At 45.9% G+C, this 21744-nt stretch overlaps 1 long non-coding RNA gene across 1 annotated transcript; it reads right to left on the bottom strand.

The window, feature by feature from the left end:
- Window positions 1-3409: 3409 nt before the first annotated feature.
- Window positions 3410-5139, bottom strand: LOC138419498 (uncharacterized). The gene is made up of 2 exons (XR_011248989.1): window positions 4487-5139; window positions 3410-4359 (listed from the first exon to the last, which is right to left on the bottom strand). It is a non-coding gene; the product is annotated as an uncharacterized lncRNA (long non-coding RNA).
- Window positions 5140-21744: the final 16605 nt, after the last annotated feature.

Raw genomic sequence — 21744 nt, 5'->3', positions numbered from 1 at the left:
TATACTATGAAATCATACAGTAACCACAGCAATTATCTAGAGTTTAGACCAACAGAAGTTTGGTTGGTTTGTTTCTGGGGAGTTTTTAAAGACCCACTGACAAGCGTCCTTTTTGCTAGTAAAAATACCATCATTTGGTAATCTCAGAAAACATTCCTTGTTTCAAAGAGAAAAAGTCCACTATGGTTTAATCCCATTTTCTCTGAGTGAAATCCCATCGTATAGACCAAAGATCAGCAGACTTTTTCTGTAAAGGGATAGATAGTGGTATTTTAGGTTTTGTAGGTCCAGATGCAACTGCAACTCCATGTGTTTACGCAACTGGGAAGGCAGCTATGGCCAGTATGTTAACAGGTGAGCATAGCTGTGTTCACAATGAAACTGTCTTTCTGAAAACAGATGGCGTCTGTGCACACCACCATTCACAGCAGCATCGTTCACAGTAACAAGTAAGGGGAAACAGCCCCAGGTCCATCAGTAGATGAGTGGATAGGCAAAATGCCATCCTATATTGCACAGGAATAGTATTCAGCTGTGAAAAGGAAATGTGTAGCATACTTGATATATGCTACAACACAAATGGACCTTGAAAACATGCTTAACGAAGCAAGTCAGGCACAGGTGGAAAAATAGTATATAATTCCACTTATAAAAGTTACCTGGAGTAGGCAAATTCATTAAACCAGAAAGCAGAACAGAGGTTACCACTGACTGAGGGGAAGAGGGGTTGTTGGATGATGAAGTTTTGGAAATAGATGGTGGTAATACTTATACACAGGCTTCCTGGTGGCTCAGATGGTAAAGGGTCTGCCTGCAATGCAGGAGACCTGGGTTTGATCCCTGGGTTGGGAAGATCCCTTGGAGAAGGAAATGGCAACCACTCCATTGTATCCTTGCCTGGAGAATTGCATGGACCGAGGAGCCTGGCGGGCTGCAGTGCATGGGGTCACAAAGAGTTGGACATGACTGATGGACTAAAGCTAAAGCTCAAACAAAGACCTGGAAGGATGGTCCTAAATGAGGGGCTTCCGTCACCTCTTCCTGTGCTCCTCACTCAGGACACCCACACCCTTTCTCTCTCTGGGTGTATCTCTGCCCCACTTCTGTCTTAAACAAATTCTTCTCCGTGTGCTCGCCACATGCTTTGCTGTGTCTCTAATAATGAACTTTATACCTGTTTTTTTTTTTAAACAGTTTTTGCCTTCTTGAGACATTCTTGCTTTCTAATGGGGGAAAGAACTAAGGTCACTTTGCTTCTAGCCCCAGGCTCCTGGTGTTCTGGCAGGTAGGACATCTGGTTTCATTCAGGTGCCCCAGGTTCAATTCCTGGGCAGGGAACGAAGATCGCTTTTCAGAACCCCTCACTGCCATCTCTCCGAGGTCATCCCCACAGCTCACCACATCACTAAAGGTTTATTAACAGGTGCTCTATTTACCCACCATAATGCATCCAGATATCAGGAGCAAGCTCCTAGGTGCACTGAAAGGCAGAAACAAACAACAGACCCCCCAAACCCAAACAGTTTGAAGAGACAGAGTGAGCATCAGATACAGACATGGCAGGAAAGTTGGAATGGTCAGACCAGGATCGAAAATCAGCGACGATCACTGCGCTGAGGGCTCTAGTGGATAAAGCAGACATGTGCGGGAACAGCTGGGCACCGAGAGCAGGAGAAGGGAGTTCTAAATTAGGAAGAAATGCTGGAGATCACACACTGTCCCAGAAATTCAAGACTGACTTTGATGGGCTTCCTGGTGAATCAGATGCTACTGTGCAAGTAATCTCAGAGGGAGATGTACAGTGAACTCACGGCTCTGGTCCCACTCAGACACACACCCCAGCATATTCCCCCCTTCCACCTGCCAGCTCTGAGCTCCTCATTCTGGAGAGCCTGTTCTCCCATTTCCTGCCAAGACTGAACACAGGGTAGCACTCACCTGCCTGCACTCGGCGCCACATTCTGTGCAGGGGAGTGGCAGTTGGGATGGGCCCCAGTTATAGGGACAGGGCCCCTGGGCCCGCTCTCCCCACAGAGGAGCCATTATCATGTCGTCTGGAGCGGAGGTGACACTGTCTGCATGGAGAGTCTGGGGCGTCTCCAGTGAGGGCCAGATTTACCCCCAGGGCGCGTCACCCTCACCCACGCCTGGGGACTAGGGACAACTCCTGGCAATTACTGAGAAGGTCCACGCGAGCAGCTGAGCAGAGGGCAGGAGCGTTTTCTGTGTTCCCTGTGGGAGAGCCCAAGTTCACAGTGACAGTCATAGCCGGGGGAGGGACACTCACAGAGCACGCGGGCTCCCTTCACTGCCTCCCGGTGGGCATTTTCCTTCATGGCCTCACTCTTCCAAACTGTTTTCTCACTGATCATCAGCATGGGATCTGGAGGCTGGGCTTTCTCCTGAGTTGAAGTTCCATAGCCCTTTCTATTTATGGCTTCAGGTCTGTTTAATCTGGAAAACGCCCCCTTTGAAGCCAGAGTTTCCCTCCTCAGTAGCCTCAGGTCTCCCTCACATCCACATGACTCTGCAAGGACCTTGTCATTGGTTCTAAGTCACCCATGGAGCCCCCTCCTTGAGCCTCTTACTGGACATCCAGCCTGTCCCCGTGTTCTGGGCCATGACTGCTGGAAAGAAGATTTCTGGACTCAGACAGAGACTAAGAAATATCACTGATGAGGAAAAACAGAGAGGTAACATTAGACTGTATGCTGTAGTCCATGGGGTCAGAGTCGAACTTGACTTAGTGGCTGAACAACAGCCTTAGAATACTTTAAATTGATCACGGCAATCATCAGCTGATAGTTGGATCTTGGGTATCAGGTCCCTCAGCTGGGAAACAGCCCTGAGTTCATCCTTCTGAGAGCCCAGAGAGCAGAAGGGGCACAATCAATCGTCCCCATTGGGCTCCTTCTGCAGGGAGTTGATGCACTGTGGCCAGTGGACTTGTCCACAGTTCAGGTACATGGGTTTGAGGAGAGAAGACAGGCAGATAAGACAGCCACTGCCTCTTTTAAGTGTTTAACTGTGGTACATGTCTGCTGAAAATATGCAGGATTTAATTATGCATATGATTTAATGTGTGGACTGATTATTCATCCTCAGAATCTGCCCACACATTTAAACACAATGAACCTACTGTGTGCTGTCCCTAGTACTAGTTAATGAAGGTGCAAACAGAAACACTCATGATCCTGGTCCTGAGATATGAGATACTGGTTACATGAAGGACATGGTTCATCATTAGACTTCTCACTGAACTGGTGAAGGGTCTTGATTTAGCTGTCTATTAAGGTAGCTCCAGTCCCATGTGGCTACTAAGCACCTGAAACGGGCTCGTCTGAGAGATGCTCTGATTGTAAACACATACTGGACGTCAAGCATCTGTTAAGAAAGAGAGACAGTAAACTACCTTTTCAAGAACTTTTAAAAATTGATTATAGCTTGTGCTCAGTCGCTCACTTGTGTCCAACTCGCGACCCCATGGACTGTAGCCTGCCAGGCTCCTCTGTCCCTTGGATTCTCCAGGCAAGAACACTGGAGCGGGTTGCCATGCCCTCCTCCAGGGGATCTTCCTGATCCCGGGACTGAGCCTCTGTCTCCTGTGTTGCAGGCAGTTTCTTCACCAGCTGAGCTATCAGGGAAGCCCCCATCCTTAATAAAATCTCACTTATTCTAGAAATAAGTCAACATTTGATGGGATTAAGGACATGGGATGTAAATAAGGAGGAAGTAGGAACCATATTCAAAAAAATCCCCTTGCAGGGGAGCTGAGTGGCAGTGGGGGCACGTGGAGGCCACAGGCAAAACTAGTGGACTTGAGGTGGGTCCACATTACGGAATTTCTTCTTCATGTCTCCGATTTCTCCAAAAGACAGATTTGAGAGACAAGGTCTGCAGTATGGAGGCATTTGTTAATTCAGCAAATATTCTTGAGGTCAGCTCAGTGCCGGGCAGCGTGTGTCCATTTAGGGGCACTGGACAGAGAACTCTGTCCTGAGAGAAGTAAGCTGACCCTGGCAGGGTCTTCTTCATTTTATCATCACAGCTTCACATTATATACACAATGGTGACTTTCCCTCATTGACTTTATCAACCTCTCAGGTCCTGCCAGGCCTCCTCTCATGGCCAGGTGGGTCCTGCTGGGATCAGAAGGCTCAGCAACGTGCAGTAGAAACGCAATGCGGCATAGTTCAATGTGCTCTTGAAACGAATGTGTGGTTTTCAGCTGTTGAATGAAACTGACTGCAGGCACACATTTTTAATCTGGAAACACGACTTGTTCCATAATATAAAGAACCTCCATCACACACTCGGTTACGCTTGCAGAAAATTAAAAGAAAACATTTGGAAATTGATCTGAAAAAAAAAAAAACAACAATAATTGAAGCAAATAAGTCCGGAAACCACAATATTACTTCTGGAAATGTAAGCTTCTCTCATGCAATTTGTGTTAGTGATTCATGAACTGTTCCGTAATTCTCACCTGCGCTTTTGCGCCACGCGGGCAGCAAACGGGGACGTCCCGACACAGCCACGCGCACACGAGAGTTCTCTCCCGCGCCTCGGCGGTCGGTGTCACTCGCTTTGCCCCGGATTCGGCGAGGACCGCCAGTGCCCAGACTCACACGGTAGATCCTCAGGAAGCTCTGGTCGTCCCGGCTCGGATGCGATGCAGATAAAAACGGACACAGCGGCTCCACGGCAGGAACTTGAGTGAATGTAAAGATATGGGACCCCTCGCCAACGTGGTAGAAGGAACCGATCCCGACATTCAGGAAGACCCCCGCTCGGTGCAGCCGGGGCTCACCCTGAGCGCGGTGCAGGAAGGCTCGGTGCAGGCGGAGAACACGGCTCCATCTCTCAAACTCACGGCCCAGAAGCCGCGCCAGCAGTCGGCCGCGTCTCCCCTAGCCTGCGCACTGTCTCGCGGCCGACGCCCAGGTCCCCTCGGCCGGACCCGCCTCCACCTCGCCGGAGGTGAATCGCGGGGAGCGCAGGACGCAAGTGGTGCGGTGAACCTCTCAGGTCTCGGCTCCTTCTGCTGCTTGTAAACCCGCGCGGACAGTTCTCAGGTCCTCAGAAATGATGAGGTGCTTGGTGGCCGTGTCAACGTCCATTGGCACATCCACGGCGGGGAGAAAGGTCAGCAAGCAGGGACGCTGGGCACTGCACTTCCTGCCCTCTGGGAGGTCACCTGGCTCACTCACTTCACTTCGTAACTCGGTACTTGTTACCCAAGCAGACAGAGGGTTCCTGCCGACGCTCCCCTGAGCCTGATGAGATAGTTCCACGAATAAACTGAATGATTAAAGAGATACAATTTCATGTATAAACAATGATTAAAATGGAACCGGTCTTTCTCATTCACGCCCATGTTCTCTTTGCATTAGCTGGATTATTTGATTCAAGACTTTTCTTCTGTTTAGAACATGATATGCGTCCAAAAAAAAAAAAAAAAAGTCCCTGGGTATTGATTTCCCTCAAAATTGTCCAATTGAGACAGACTTTGTCAAAATACAGACACTGAATATACACCTGAATGGTGGTGATTTGACGTGTCCCAGAATAATGTTGGAATAGTAAAGTATCTTTTTCTTCTTTTTGCATCTTTCTTCTCTGTAAATGAACAACAAGCAATTGCATTCCAGTCCTTCCCATTCTCTGAGTTGTAGAAAATCTAAGAAGACGTGTCAGAGGTCTCTGGATGAGGGGGTTAACTCTGGAAGTCAAGACAGAGGAAGGGATTCCCGTGGACACGGGAAAGGATGGGCTTGGATACTGTAGTGACTCAGACCCAGAACTCTATGTGGCCAGGCTCAGAGGGTGGGGATGGAAGGACTAGCTGCACTGGCAACATCTCCGCCTAACCAAGTGATGAGGAGGGGGCCTCGACCCGCCTGTCCTGATGTGACCGTGTGGATGGGACCACAGTTCAGTTCAGTTGCTCAGTCGTGTCCGACTCGTTATGACCCCATGGACTGCAGCACACCAGGCCTCCCTGTATCACCAACTCCCAGAGTCCACCCAAACCCATGTCCATTGAGTCAGTGATGCCATTCAACCACCTCATCCTCTGCCGTCCCCTTCTCCTCCTGCCCTCAATCTTTCCCAGCATCAGGGTCTTTTCAAATGGGTCAGCTCTGCGTATCAGGTGGTCGAAGGACTGCAGTTTCAGCTTCAGCATCAGTCCTTCCAATGAACACCCAGGACTGATCTCCTTTAGGATGGACTGGTTAGATCTCCTTGCAGTCCAAGGGACTCTTAGGAGTCTTCTCCAACACCACAGTTCAAAAGCATCAATTCTTTTGTGCTCAGCTTTCTTTATAGTCCAACTCTCACATCTATTCATGACCACTGGAAAAACCATAGCCTTGACTAGATGGACCTTTGTTGGCAAAGTAATGTCTCTGCTTTTGATGGGGCCACAGGATGGGGCCACAGAAGACTCAGAAATAAACCCTCTGCCGCAAAGGCCTACAACTCCGCTTGGCTCTCTCCTCACATGGCTCTTTGGGAGATGCTGAGACTTTCTGATTGTTGGAGAGAACATGCGAAGGTTTTCCAGGTCCCCATCATAAAGACGGGTGTGCACGGAGCAGGTGGAAGCACACTCAAGGAGCTGAGCAGCTGGCTGCTTTCCTGATGACACGCGGGTTTGAAGGGGCACCAGAGCACAGTCATCACAGCCCACGGATGATAGGACCCCTCACAGGAGGAGGGAGTGGGCAGAGCGGGTGAAAGGAGCCTGGGCACTCTCTGCATAGCTGGGGAGGTCAGCCCTGGCATTCGGAGCTAACCCAGGAGACGCAGCTGAGCCGTGGTCATTCCCCTTCTCTAGCAGTCCTGAGCCGGAATCAGGCACCTTAGGTCCCAGCCAGGGCGGGAGTGCAGGAGACAGGAATGAGACCTCTGGTCACACAGCACACGCTCCTTTCCCTTTGGCCGGGTGTTTGTGCCCTCGGTATGCCCTGTCCACTCATGCTGTGCATAGAGTCACCTGGGGCTTTGCCACATCCTGTGGGAGGTGCTCCGTTGCTCAATCATGTTGGACTCTTGATGATCCTGTGGACTGTAGCCCACGAGGATCCTCTGTCCACGGGATTCTCCAGGCAAGAATGCTGGAGGGGGTCGCCATTCCATCCCTCCAGGGGATCTTCCCCACCCTGGGATGGAAGCTGCCTCCTGGGCATCTCCTTCATTGGCAGGCGGATTCTTTATGACTAGTGCCACCTGGGAAGGCCACACAGGACTAAGGCATAGCCTAAATGTTATCATTGCTTAAAAAATAAAAATCTACAGATAGCTCTTATCTACACCTAATGGAGGAGAACACTTGCTGGTTGGAAAGAATAAACATTTCAGGTGGCAGAATTTAGTGAGGCCCTCAGCGAGGCCTTAGCTAGCTGAGCGCTGTTGAAAAGGTGCTTTGCCCGGGGTGATTGTTGGTCGGAGTGTGGTACACAGACGCCTCACCTCAGAACTTGCGGATCCTTGGGCTCATCTGGGGGACGGCTCTCAGCTGGGGCTCGAGGCCTTGACCTTGCACACTAGTGCTCTGAGCTGCAGCGCGCTCCTGAGGTCAGTCTTCTGGGAGACCACCAAACAGTTGCGGCACAGCAAGCCCTCCGCGCCGGGCGCCCTCTGCAGCGAATCCAGGCAGCGGAAGCACCAGCCAAAGCCACATTTCAAGTACCTGGAGTTGTCCAGGTACGTCAGGCAGACCGCACATTTACTCGCTTTAAAGAAGTGTTCAGCCATGGGTCCTCTCTGGGGAAACGTGCATGAGACGGCAATTTCCATGAGCTGAATGGATACTAGTCCCTGGGGCACTTTTTTCTCCAGAATTTTTGTCTTATAGAGAATATGACTTCAGTCATGTCTGATTCTTTTGCGACCCCATGAATTGCAGCCCACCAGGCTTCTCTGTCCATGGGATTCTCCAGGTTAACAATATTGGAGTGGGTTGCCATTTCCTTTTCCAGGGGATCTTCCTAACAGGGTGATCCAACCCGAGTCTCCTGCGTTGGCAGGTGGGTCCTTTGCTTCTGAGCCACCAAGGAAGCCTGATAGAGAATATAAATCTCTGCAATTTGAATTTTCTTTTAGCTGCGTGGAGGATATTACGCACAGTGAAGTCAATCAGAGAGAGACACACTGCATGATGTCACTGTTATGTGGACAGTGAAAAACAATACAAATGAGCACATGTGAAAAGCAGCAACACGCTCACGGATATGGAGAACAAATGTGTGGTGACCAGAGGGGAGGCTGGGTGGAGGGCAGTGCTACAGAGTAACAGACAGAAATTACTATACGTAAAATGGATAAACAAGGACCATACTGGATAGCACCAGGGATGTACACCCATTACCCTGTGATAACTTATAATAGAGAATACTTTGCAAAAATACTGAATCACTGTGCTGCACCTCAAAGTAACATATTGAAAATCAGCTATTCTTCAATAAAAAAATAAGACTAATAGGGATGCTAATGTCAATGCAATAAAGAGCAATTTGTCTTTTAACATAAAAAACCCAAAAAGATTAAAAAATGATGTTGCAATGATTACACTTTGCCTTTTAACACTGGCTAGATTTATCTGCTCCTCCTTTGTTAATGTGCGTACTGGAAAATGAACTTAGACTCACACATGTGGGTCACCCTGGACTCTCCACCTGTCCAAACTGCATGTGGCAAAAACTCACAGAGGAACTTGAGAGGTGGAACCAGTCTGTGGTTGAAACTTCATCTCACAGAGTCTACCAAGCTCTGATTAGACTCAGGATAATGAAGATCAAACCAGTCAACCCTAAAGGAAATCAACCCTGAATATTCATTGGAAGGACTGATGCTGAAGCTCCAGTACTTTGGCCACCTGATGCCAAGAGCCAGCTCATGGGGAAAGACCGTGATGCTGGAAAGATTGAAGGCGGGAGAAGAGGATGACAGAGGATGAGATGGTTGGATGGCATCACCGACTCAATGGACATGAGTTTGAGGAAACTCCGCGAGACAGTGAAGGACAGGGAGGGCTGGCATGGGGCTGCAAAGAGTTGGACACAACCGAATGACTGAACAATGAAGACTTTATTACTTCTCCAGCCTGGATACTGAACATTTGAGTTCTGCCTATTCTCCTGGAGCTCCTTGTTTCTCCAAGTGCACACACCGTGCCTCAGGTAACACTCCAGTTCTAATACATTTCCAAATCCCTGCCTTCTGTAGAACAGAAATGTAAGAATGAACGCTCCTAAGACAGACTTACCTCTACTCAGCCAGGTCCAGCTGCTTGCCCCCTCTCACAGCTCAGTTCTGCAGTGAGAGCCACCTCCAGGGGCTTTTATAAGAGATTGCTTCTCCCATCTCACGCCCATTCTTTGCTAATCCAATCAGGTTGTGATTTAATTCTGGAAATGGCACCCCACTCCAGTACTCTTGCCTGGAAAATCCCATAGACTGAGAAGCCTGGTAGGCTACAGTCCATGGTGTCACAAAGAGTCGGACATGACTGAGCGACTTCACTTCACTTCAGGTTTCTTTATCCTCCAGTCATACAGAGATTTAACACACACACAAGAGATAATTGTATCTTGAAGGTGCTATTTTTAATCTAATAGGAAACAAATATTGTTAATGCTGAAGGAAATTCACCCTGAATATCCATGGGAAGGACTGATGCTGAAGCTGAAACTCCGATACTTTGGCCACCTGAGGGGAAGAGCTGACTCATTTGAAAAGACCCTGATGCTAGGAAAGATTGAGGGCAGGAGGAGAAGGGGATGACATGGGATGAGATGGTTGGATGGCATCACCAACTCAACAGACATGAGTTTGAGGTAACTCCAGCAGACAGTGGAGGACACAGGAGCCTGGGCTGCTATAGCCCATGAGGTTGCAAAGAGTCAGACACGACCGAGCAACTGAATAACAACAACAAATGATATCCAAATAGCTGTCAGAACAAAGTTTTCTGTATTTCCCGTGGAAAATTTTAGTTCAAAGTTAAATCAGGTGTTAAAGGGACCATTGAAGGTGCATCAGGGATTTCATTATTTCCATTTGGGCTGGTTCCTCAGTGCTTTATCATGTCTCCAAAATACCGTGTCACCAATGGATCAGGAGTCTGTTTTCAAGGACCTTAAATTCCATGCTTCTTTCTAATTATATCCCTAGGTCTTTTTCATCTGTAAAATCCCCCATTTTAGGCCATCTTTTCAACCTCAAAATCCTTTGTATCCATAATGTCAACATGATGGCACAGGTAAACGGTGAATTTTATTGGGAAGTTTTGTTGTGTTTTATTGGAATGCTGAGGGGCTTCACAGGTGGCACTAGTGGTAAGGAACCCACCTGCCAATGCAGGAGACATGAGAGGCAGAGGTTCCATCCCTGGGTTGGGAAGATCCTCTGGAGGAGGGCATGGTAGCCTACTCTAGTATTCTTGCCTGGAGAATCCCATGCACAGAGGAGCTTGGTGGGCTAGAGTCTATAGGGTCACCAAGAGTCGGACACGACTGAAGAAGGGACTAAGCATGCACCCATTGGAAAGCAGCCACCTCTGTCTACGTATTGTCTAAGGTGGCTGCCACCTACAAACGTAGCATTAAGCAGTTGTGACAGAGACCATATGGCCTATGAACCTAAAAATATTTACTATCTGAGTCTCTGTGTAAAAGTTTGCTCCCAAGAACTAGTTCGTTGTACTTTGTGAGAATTCCAGTGCCCACAACCCACCCTATCTGAGAGTTCATGGCGCCTCCAGCCCCTGGGACAATCCCACACTCCTCAGGCTTTTCACTGAGAAACTGTTCTTCCAGCTGTCTTTCGTTTCATATTGAGTATGTTTCCATGCTTTTGTTCTCATGCTAGGGCTAATTCTTTGTTTCGGCCATGTTATTTTTTTTTTCTTGTTTGAATATGATTAGAATTTCCAAGAGTACTGTTAAAAATTTCTCCTTTAAATACAATTATTTATTTTAAACTTTATTTTTACTGGAGTATAGTTGCCTTACAATGTTGTGTTAGTTTCTATTGAACAGCAAAATGAGTCAGCCACAAGGATACACATATCCCCTCCCTTAATGGATGTTTTCAAGCATACAAACTGTAGACAACAGGGTAATCACCCACTCACCCACCCATACCTCAAGCTCCTTGCCTACTTTTAAGCATCATCTACCTTGAGCAGATCCAGCAGTTTTTTCCACTGGAGAATTTTTACTTTTTGGCTGTGCCATGTGGCATGTGGGATCTTAGTCCCGTGACCAGGGATCGAACCCACACCCTCTGCATTGCAATCTCAGAGTCTTATCCACAGGACCACCAGGGACGTCCCTCCACTGGAGAATTTAAGTGATAATTATATCTTGGCTAGGGACAGTTTGGTGTTAGTGTTAAGAGATACAACTCTGAGGCATTTATCGGGGGGGGGGGGGGAACCCTGCAGCAGTTACCACCATACACTCAAAGGGGAATGAGAGGAGAAGCTCATGATACGACTGTGGCTGAATCACTTATGTGCTGCCTTCTAGAATGTTCCAATCGGCAGCTTCAAATCTTCTTACTCCAGCAGAAAAGGTAAGTTGAATCAACCATCATTAACTCCAAACATTATAGAGAAAAATGACAATTATTTGAGAGCGTGTGTAAGACAGAATGTTAAAAAAGCACCGTATGGTATGTGGTTGGGTCCCTGCTCTGACTCCTACATCCGAGCTGTACCTACTCCATTCTCTCTCTTAATCTCACTGTTTGAATAGCAAACATCTTCTGGGGACCTGGGTATTCACAGTACGAAGCTGGCAGCTCTGGAGCAGACTGATGTGGAGAGGAGGGGTGTGCACATGTCTGTGTGGCTCTGCCCTGAGCATCTTTGTCTTCAGGGGCTGTAGCGGGAAAGATGATTCCAAACAAGGGGATTCCCATCCTGCTGCTGATGCAGAAGAGTTCCGGGTCTCTTGTGTTCACATGTGTATGTGTGTGCATGTGTGTGTGAGAAAGAGAGAGAGTAGGATGGATGCATAGTTGGGCACCCTCTTTTCTGTTACAGACAATTAACTGTATCTGGTATTGGGTGGAGGAGAACTTTGTGAGGTGATGAAAATGTTGTGTTGTACAGAAATATGTCACTACGGAGCACCTGGAATGAGTCTAGGGCAAATGAGGAGCAGAATTTTAATCTTACTCTGCGTGAACTTAGATGTAGGCAGCTCCACGTGGCTAGCCCAGGGACTGGGAGAAGCGGAAGGTGTCTTCCCTTGCGGTGTAGGGCATCTGGCCCAGCAGATGGTGCCAGAGCTCCAGGATGGAGAATCAGGGCTAGTGTTGCTGGTGAGGCAGGAGGAGGCTGGAAACGATGGAAAAGGCTGGGATCCACACACTTGCAGCTGCTCTTCCCGGGTCACACGAGATTATGAAATAAAGGAATTAAGCTTCTTAAAGGGTTTCCCAGGTGGTGCTACTGGTAAAGAATATACCCGTCGATGCAGAAGATGCCAGAGATGCAGGTTTAATCCCTGGGTCGGGAAGATCCCCTGAAGGAGAAAATGGCAACCCGCTCCAGTATTCTTGCCTGGAGAATCCCATAGGCAGAGGAGCCTGGTGGGCTACAGTCTGTGGGGTCGCAAACAGTCGGACACGATTATGCACACACCCACACAAGCTTCTCAGAACCGTTTCTCCTCTGTCTCCTATTTTCTCTTCTTCAGAGAGAAACGCACACTCCCTCTCTCTCACACACCCCCTCACCATCTTACTCGTGGGCTCAGTCAGCCTCTCCACTGTGCTTCCCAACACGCACACCCTCTCTCTCTCACACCACTTCTGCTGTGTGCTCTGAAGGAGTGCTAGTGCAAGAAGGAAGAGGAACTTCAGTGCTTCTGGTTCCAGTAAAATGGTGTGTGGAACCAAGACAGACCCATCTGTCACGGCCACATGGGGATGCTGCAGAACCAGCACCTGTCCTTAGCTGGACCAACACGGCATGTTCTCTAGAGATGGGAAAGTGCAGAAACTGGCTCAGCCTTTGGATGGCATGACTCAGGACTGAAATGAACTCCACCAAAACTAGCTTAGGGGCCGAAGTAGAGTGATCTGTTGAATCCAGTTACAAGAAAACACCAGAGAATTTTTAAAAGCTAGAAAACAACTGTATGTTTTTCCTATGGTGGTTTCCAAGCACGTTCTACCTACACCATTCTTTCTACATTTACTCATTAATATTATATGTATCTATGTTTAAATCCTGACTTTTCCATTCTAAATATAACTGAATTATTTTTTTGTACAGCTGAAGCTAACGCAATATTGCATCTTTTTATTTTTCTCAACACCAAAACATTTTGTATTGGGGTAAATCTGATAGTTTCAGGTGAACAGTGAAGGGATTAAGCCATACATATACATGTGTCCATTCTCCCCCAAACTCCCTTCCCATACAGGCTGCCATGTGACATTGAGCAGAGTTCCATGTGCCATCCAAGAGGTTCCCATTGGTTATCCACTCTAAACATAGTAGCTAACACGAGACTGTAAACCAACTATACTTGGATAAAAAAAATGTGTATGTGTTGAGTGTAGCTAGGTCTATCTGCATGTGTGAGTATGTTCATGAAACCGAATTATGAGCTGTTTGTGCTGAGAGGCCCCAGAGCAATGACACAGTCTCGGCAGTGTGCAAAGCCAGTAGTGCACCCTGGTTTCTCAAAACTTCCATTAGAAAGAATCTGTATTCTTCGGTGAAAACAGTAAAAAATAGCAGAAAGCATTTCTGTAGAATTATAATATTTAAAAGTTTTTACATGTTCTTTGAAAGGGTTGAAAGCAGTCGGGTCAGACTGTACTTTGGGAACCCATATACAATGGCTACCACAAGCAACAGAAGGTACTTACACCTTAACACTATCAAAATAAATTATTGCCTTAGAAAGGTGAGAAAGATTCATGCATTAAAGTGGAAAGATATCCCTGATAGACTGCTAAGTGAAAAAGGAGGTTTCAGAATGATGAGGCCTGCACGCATGTGCGCACAGCCACGACAGTCGTGTCCGACTCTTGGCGACCCCACGGACTGTGGCCCGCCAGGCTCCTCTGTCCATGGGATCTTCCAGGCAAGAACACTGGAGTGGGCTGCCATTTCCTCTCCCAGGGGATCTTCCCGACCCAGGGACCGAACCTGAGGCTTTTGCCTTACAGGCGAATTCTTGACCGCTGAGCCACTGGTGAAGCCCTGAATATGGTTTAGTTTCCTCTCATTCACTAACTCAATATGAACTCATTTTTATTATTTTTTCTATTCTTTTTCAAATTCTTTTCCCATTTAGGTTTTTACAGAATATTGAGCAGAGTTCCCTGTGCTATACAGTAGGTCCTATTAGTTATTTATTTTAAATACACCTCTAAAATTAGAGACACAGATATAGAGAACAAGTATATGGACACCAAAGAGGGGAAAGGGGGGTGGGATGAACTGGGAGACTGGGGTTGACGTATATCCGCTGTTATGTGTAAAGTAGATAACTACTGAAAACCTACTGTATAGTTCAGGAAACTCTGTCAGTGCTCTGTGGTGACCTAAATGGGAAGAAAATCTAAAATAGAGGAGATATATGTACAGCTGATTCACTTCTGTGCAGCAGAGACCAACACGACGTTGTAAAGTAACTAAAGACCAGTTCTAGGACACGGAAGCAACCTAGGTGTCCATCAACAGATGAATGGATAAGGTAGTTATGGTACATATTCACAGTGGAATATTACTCAGCTATAAAAAGGAATGCATTTGAGTCAGTTCTAATGAGGTGGATGAAGCTTACAGAGTGAAGTAAGTCAGAAAGAGAAAGACAGATATCATATATTAATGTATATATATGGAATATTGGAGAAGGAAATGGCAACCCACTCCAGTATTCTTGCCTCAAGAGTCCCATGGACTGTAGCCTGTCAGGCTCCTCTGTCGGGGTCAAAAGAGTTGGACACAACTCAGCGAGAAAACCACCATCACCGAGGAATCCAGAAAGATGGCTCTGATGAACCGACTTGCAGGGCAGCAGTGGAGACACAGACACAGAGAAGAGGCTTACGGACACAGTGGGGGAGGAGACGGTGGGACGCTGTGAGAGAGGAGCAGTGAAACATATGCATCACCGCATGTGAAACAGCCGGGGGGAGTGTGATGTAAGACGCAGGGAACCCCAAGCTGGTGCTCTGTGACAACCTAGAGGGGTGGGATGGGGAGGCAGGTTTGGGGGCGGGGTTCAGGAGGAGGGGACGTATGTATACCTATGGCCGATTCATGTGGATGTATGGCAAAAAAAATCATAATATTGTTAAGTAGTTATCCTCTAATTTTAAAGCTCAGGGCTGGTGCACTGGGATGACCCAGAGGGATGGTAGGAGGGAGGTGGGAGGGGGGTTCAGGATGGGGAGCACATGTACACCCGTGACGGATTCATGTCAATGTATGGCAAAGCCAATACACTATTGTAAAGTAATTAGCCTCCAATTAACATAAATATATTTAAATTAAAAAAGAAAATGCTGAGTTATTAAAAAAATAAAACATTTAAACAATTTTAATGGTATATTAAAAACAACAGTCTGTCACAAAACAAGGGGGGAAGGAAAAACAGAGTAAAAACCTGAGAGAACAGATAGACAACCGAGACTAGATGAAAACTACACATTTAAGTGACAAATATAAAAGACGGCAGTTTTTACTCCTCTCATATGACTTCATCCATCCAATCAACCAGGTTACTGAGACTCAACCATGTAAAGAACATGCAGCTTTCAAGGTGAAGCAATCCACTGAGGAACACTGATTTTCTGTGTAAGACTTTAGCTGACTGGAGAAACATGAGTTAAACAAAGATTCAAGGTATTACAGAACAACATCTTCTCCTTTTCCCAGTTTTTAAACAATCTTCTCCACTGAAATAAAGTCTCTGCCCATCCTGGAATAATATTTATCTGGACCAACACTGGATTATGTGCCAGTGTATTTCAGGTATTATTCACAGTAACACTGAGATAAAATTTGTGGAAATACTTTAAATATTTCTTTATAAAGGAGATTTATTCCAGACAGTTGGATGGACTGAGGGAGAAATTGGTTTCCTCAAAAATCTGAAGTATCCTTTTCAAGCTGATATAATTTGATGGGTGGACTATCAAATATACCAGTGCAGCACCTTATTAAACTGATCTTCCATGTTCGTTGGATTTTATGTAAAAATTTGGTACTTACTGTAAACATCAAAAAGTACAAATGTTCAGTTGTAAAATAAGTCACAGGGATATAATATACAATATAGTGACTAGAGATAATAATACTGTATTACATGGTTTTATTATTTATTTATTTTTTGCATGGTTTTAAATTTGCTAAGAGAGTAAACCTTTAAAGTCCTCATTACAGGAAAAATAATTTTTGTGACTGTGTATGGATACAGCAAATTTGTTCTTACTGAGGTGATATTTCGCAACATATACAGGTATAGAATCATTATATTGTACAACTAAAACTACTATAACATTTTATGTTAATTATCTCAATAAAAATGGCACTGAGTAAAGAGTCACAGAATAGAGTGATCTCAGCTATTGATGAAGCTATCTTCTACACATTTGCACTTCAGCCGTGACTTCTAACAACATGAGAGCAGAGTCTAGGAAATCTAGGATCCCTAAGGATAGGCAGAAAGGGGCTTGAAGTAGGGAAACATGAAACCAAAATATGAGCGGTATCAACCACAGATGAATATTTGAGAAGGAAGTGATGTAAAAAGAAAAAATGGAATTCAGTATGTAAACGATGACAAAGGTGACCACCAGCATCAGGATGGTGTGGGCAGATCTGGTCTCCGGGGGGCATCTGTGGTGTCCAGTGAGGGATGTGAATATACTGCATGCTCTGGCGGTGCCTGTGCAGAAGCACCATGGAGCCACTGGACTGGACCAGGAGGCCAAGAACACACAGCATCAGAGATGAACCACAAGTAGACAGAGCCGTCAGCAGGAGTATAGTTGTGTGCGTTCTGTGGAGCAGCGGTTTTCAGAGGAACAATGACGTACATTAAGAGACTGAGCATCCAGCAGGTGCAGCAGGAAGGACCAGCGACCCTGGGGGCCCTTCCTCTGAGCACCACCCGCTCCGCTCTCCTGGGGGTGAGCGTGAAGGACTGACAGGTGCTCAGGACGCAGGTGGAGCACAGGGCGGTGCTGAGAGCCGCTCTCCACAAGTAATACAGAGTTTACATCCAAGACTAGATAGGGGTTCTCTGACAAAAAGCTGCCATTGTGTGGAGGACGCCAAGAGCGAGAAGAACCAGGAGACTGGCCACGGCCATGTGGGTGAGAATCACGTATGTGGATACCTTCTTGTGGCCAAGCAAGCCTGGAGAGACGCTGTAGAGGAAAAGGATGACATTGACCAGGGCCCCAACCACCGTCTGTAACTGCAAGAGTGTTTTCAGAACCATGTCCCCTGGGATTGTCAGGGCATCTTTGTGAAAAGACATGGAGAGGACGCCAGAGTGTCCTGGAGCAGAAAAGAGGCTGTGCTAATGAAAACATCAGCAGTCTTCTTACAGAACCTACACTGGAAAAGGATTCTCAAAATAAAATAGAATTCTTACTCTTCTTTCTCCCAAGAAAGCAGATACTTTTATACTCTACAAGGAGGGGCTCAACTCGAAGAACAAGCACATAACAGCTGTGTTATTCACCTTTACTGTTTTGTATTTATATTGGTCTCCCATGACTTGGGAATCATGTCTGTCTTGTTCAGCAACATGGTTGATCTCTGACAGACGTTAAATAATACGTACTGAGTATAGGAATATGCGACGGGAGATAGAGTCAAGGATATAGTCTACCACCTACAGAACTCATGATTATCCCGCCTATTGTAAAAATGTATTAATTTAAGAAAATAAAATGCAAAAATATCACTCAGGTTATAAGACTGTCCAACTAATTTTAATATGGCTGCAACTGAATTAGCTGTCAACATTGGAGAACTCATGTATCATCAGAATTACTCTACCCAATATAACTTAAGAAATCAGTCATGGACTTCTGGTTGCTGGTTTTTCATGCATGGAGCTTGAAAGTCACCACTCTGTTCTAACAACAAGAAAAAACACTGAACAGAGGAAAAATTCTTGGATCTGTAAAAGAGGTGAGAAAACCGGGGGCATCACCGCCTCAAAGACTGAAGACTCGGACAGTGAATAGAAGGGATCAAAGCTTATGGGAGCAGAGACTCACGATGGAAAGAAACACCTTGGGAACAAGACATGGGGCAGGAAAACATACACTCTGTCCTTGGGTTGATGGGGGCTCAGTGTGTAGAGTCTGAGGGTAGAAACTCTAGGAAGAACAATTGCATTGGGATCTCCAGTTTTGTGGGTTAAAAACTATTACTGATTAGAAAAAATAGAGAGGGGACATTAGAATACTTTAAATTGATCATAGCAACTATCAATTTATAATTGGTTCTTGGGGACCAGTTCCCTCAGCTGGGAAACAGTCCTGAGTTCATCCTTCTGAAGCCCACAGAGCAGAAGTGGTACAGTTAATCGTCCCCACTGGGCTCCTTCTGCAGTGAGTTGATGCACTATGACCAGCGGACTTGTCCACAGTTCAGGTACATGGGTTTGAGGAGAGAAGGCAGGCAGATAAGACGGCCACTGCCTCTTTAAAGTGTTCAACTGTAGTTCCTGTCTGCAGAAAATATGCATGATAATGATTTAATGTGTTGAATGATTATTCATCCTTGGAACCTGCCCCCACATATTTAAACACTTAGAGTTACTGTGACCCTACTGTGTGCCATCCCTAGTACTAGGTAATGAAGATGCAAGCAGAAATAATACTCATGGTCCTGGCTTGAGATATGAAATGCTGGTTACATGAAGGATGTGGTTCACCACCAGACTTCTAGCAGAGCTGGTGAAAGTTTCCAGATCTGGGCTGTCCAGTGTGAAAGCTCCAGTCCCGTGTGGCTACTGAGCTCCTTAAATGGGCTCATCTGAACTGAGAGGGGCTGTAGGTGTAACACACACATTCAATTTCAAGAAAGTATTAAGACAGAGATTTTAAACCATCTTGTCAAGAACTATTCAGAACTGATTACAACTTGAAATGGTAATAGTTATGATATTAAAATAATTGACACTGTAAAATAATTGACACTTACTTTAATGTGGCTACATGTAAATTTATAATCATAATCAACCTCTATGGACCAACGTCTGTTTCCACTGGGTGCTGCTGGTCAGACTCAGATCTTCTACCTCTCAGCTGAGCCCACCTGGCTGTGGCAGAACACCTGGCCCAGTACGAGGGGCTGGATAAGTCAGCAGGGGAAATGCAGCACCTCATACTGCCTGCGAAACCTTCTTCAACTCTGAAAAATAACGTGATATTATTTTGTCACATGAACATTCATATTCTTCATGGCATGCCGGGGTCCAGCCCTGGTGGATCCAGGGTAATTCGAAGGGTGGACGGAGTCGGCAAGGATATTTATTTAATTAGAAATATAAGATTAGATTAGGAAAAAATAGTGTAGTAGGAAAATGAGTGGAGAAAAGAGGCTGATTAACTTGGTTTACATGGAAAACCAATAAAGTTCCAGACAAGGAACTTGCACCGTCTACGTTGGGCCACAGGCGCCCGCTTAAATATTGGAGGGTGCCCCGCCTTGGGCTCCCTCTCACGTGGGTCTCAGAAGCCCAAGTAAGTAGACTTGGTGAGTGCTGGGAGCCAGCGTGAGGAACTCCGCCCTTGGCAAAAGTCATGAGGAAGGAGGCTCGGCATACGCAAAGGCAGGATCCAGCCTCAGGAAAGCCCCTGTTCCCGAGCAGCTACCCCCAAAACCAGAGTCTGTTTTATGCTCTCACCTATACCTCTGACTTTACGGGGGGCTCTCCCCCATCACCATTTCTCTCGGAGAAGGAGTTAACTTGCAGCTCCAGTTAATAAAAATTCCTGGGCGTGACAAGAGTGTTTCAACTTACAAACTCCTCTGAAGGTTCTCTAGCCTGCCTGAGCGGGTTCGTCCGGCCACATGTGATTGTTTACAGCCTCCCAACCGTGAGAGATACGAGATGCTTTAAACTTTTTATATGCAGACTCTTGAAAAGTTAGAAAATTATTAGTATAGTATAGTGGATTGATTAGGAATTATATTGGTGAAGGGTTTTTTATTTATTGTGCCAATAATTACTGCTAATTCCCTGCCCTAGGTGTGACAAGGGTGTCTCAGGTCAAACCTCTCTGCTGGCAAACTAGCTTGTGTGACAGGATTATCCATACTCCTGCCAAACACATGATTGTTTACTACCTCTCAACCATAAACAGCACAGAGAGTCTGGAGTATTTTGAAAGTCTTAATTAGCATAGGGCTTTTCTCATTGTTGAGTCAATGATCGCTGCCAGGCCTCCATATCCTTAGGCACCTGGGAATATATTAATCAATGTATTTGGAATATAGAAAAGGAAATATAGGAATTTTTGATGTTAGCAATACTAGACTTTTTGAGTTAATGAATTTTCTCTTTTGTTATAGATCACTGTAGTTTGTTATAAATCACTGTGTCCTTGCTATGTAAAAATGTAACTTTATCACTATCTCAAGACTAAATAGATCTTAAGGGGAATACTGGTGAAGGGTTTTCATTTGTTGAGCCAACATTTGCTGCTAAATCTCCGTATTCCTTGCCCTTATAATGAATATAACTAGCATATAGGAGAAATAAGTATTAACCTTTAAGATTAATCATGTTAAACCTTAGACTAAGTAAATTCCTTTCTTGATTGTAACCCACTACACCCTCACCCTATAGGAATGCAACTTTATTTGGAGGGTGGTACTTGGTTTAAGAAAACATCACCCCTGGAAAAAACAAGTTTTCTGGTTGACTGACCGTTATCAGAAAGGGCCATAAAATGTCAGCAGGCCTCACGGCCAGAAGATGATGTAATACCCCTAAGACCTTTGTATAATTTTATATGAAGCACCTGATTTTGACAAGGGTCAGGTCTGTTGACCCCTGCATGACTCTGTATTCATCCCTGTGTGTAACAAAAAGTATATAAGCAAACCTGAAAAATAAAGAAATGGGATCAGTTTCTGGAAAGACTGATTTCCCCGTGTTGTTCTCTCCCCTTCTGGCTGAATTCCCATCTGGTACATGGGTACTCACCAAGCCTGCTAATTCTGCCTGGGCTTCTAAGATCTGACCGGGGAGGCCTCAGTGTCTCCTCTCCTTTGGGAGAACGGAAAGACGCCTATGGCCTATGTAGGTGGTGATTGGTATTCCACGTAAACCAAGTTATTCAGCCTCTTTTTCTCCACTAATTTTCCTACTACACTATCCGTTTCTAATCTCTCTATATATCTGTAATTGAATAAGTTTTTTCCTAGGACGCCTACTCCGTCTCCCCTTCGAATTACCTTGGATCCACCGGGGCTGGACCCTGGCAGGTGAGCCTCCGTGTTCCAAGGGATCAGCCTGAAAAAGAGAGGGAGGGAGAGGGAGCAAGAGAAAGAATCAACTCGGCGGAGGCCAGGCCTGTGCAAAAACCCCTCCAACTTTATTATTCAAAAGGTGTTTATATACCCTAAATTTTACATAATGGAAGATACAGAGCCAAGCAGGGGCAGCAGTCCTGACCCTTTCTGTATATCTTTTTGTATACAAAAGGTCTCAGGTGATTTACATTATCTTC

The sequence above is a fragment of the Ovis canadensis genome, chromosome 14, assembly GCF_042477335.2.
Source record: "Ovis canadensis isolate MfBH-ARS-UI-01 breed Bighorn chromosome 14, ARS-UI_OviCan_v2, whole genome shotgun sequence".
Taxonomy (NCBI): Eukaryota; Metazoa; Chordata; class Mammalia; order Artiodactyla; family Bovidae; genus Ovis; species Ovis canadensis.
This window is presented reverse-complemented; position numbering and strand designations above follow the sequence as displayed.